The following is a 918-nucleotide window of genomic DNA, read 5'->3' as shown; positions in this document are numbered from 1 at the left end:
CCCAGAGGGCCTTTTGTTTTGTATGTTTTTTTGGTTTTGCCACTCACCGGATTCAGCAGGGGTCCTTCCAGCAAGAGTCACAGCGGAGAGTGTAAACCGGAGGCTTTGTGTTCCACACCCAAAACGCCTCCAGTGCCGGTGCAGGGGTTCCGATGAACAAGAGTCAGGGCTTAGCAAGAATCAGGGCACAAATAACGTGCGGCACAGGCTCTGGGCCTCCGGTGATGGCGCAGGCTTAGTCACTCGCTCCAAGTAGAAAGCTCCGGAGCGGTCAGAGGCAACCTTCTTGCCCTTCAAATTACTGACCGGGTGATGAGGGTAGTGCTCCCACACAAGCAGGGGTGATTTAGAGGGGAAAAGTGCCTAAATTAGAACGTATGCTGCTTGGGGATTTAGGAGCTGATTCAAAACCCAGCCATCCGCCTGCGTGGCTAAGCTCCGCCCCCAGACAGCTATTTTTTATTTATTTTTTATTTCTTAGTAATTTATTTATATATACTTTTTTTTATTATTTTATATGGAGCGCTTCACGAATTTGCGTGTCATCCTTGTGCAGGGGCCATGCTAATCTTCTCTGTATCATTCCAATTTTTTAGTATATGTGCTGCCAAAGCGAGCACTATTTATATATATATATTGTTATGTATGGGTCCCCCTTCCTGCCACCTCCCCACGATCATTCATTTACCCCCCTCCCATCCTCTCTTATACTCCCTTTTCCATAATGTAGTGTCCCCTTCCTTCCTCTCCCTTTAAAAAAAATTCTGTAGTGTAGGGACCCTCCCACTGCCCCTCCACCGCTGTGCTGCCCACCTGCCTCCAGTCTTACCATGACAATCTGCCAATCGTGCTCTGCTACCACATTAAGGCAAATGCTGGAAGCCCACAAGCAGCATCTCTCAGTTGTCACTTGACAAC

The 918-nt window shown here is 48.1% G+C and overlaps 1 non-coding gene across 1 annotated transcript; it reads right to left on the bottom strand.

Moving 5' to 3' along the window:
- Positions 1–511: 511 nt before the first annotated feature.
- Positions 512–620, bottom strand: LOC128655168 (U6 spliceosomal RNA). Its single transcript, XR_008401712.1, has one exon. It is a non-coding gene; the product is annotated as a U6 spliceosomal RNA (small nuclear RNA).
- Positions 621–918: the final 298 nt, after the last annotated feature.

This window comes from Bombina bombina, chromosome 3, assembly GCF_027579735.1.
Source record: "Bombina bombina isolate aBomBom1 chromosome 3, aBomBom1.pri, whole genome shotgun sequence".
In the NCBI taxonomy this organism is placed as follows: domain Eukaryota; kingdom Metazoa; phylum Chordata; class Amphibia; order Anura; family Bombinatoridae; genus Bombina; species Bombina bombina.
The sequence above is the reverse complement of the archived record's forward strand: the minus strand, read 5'-3'. Positions and strand labels throughout refer to the sequence as shown.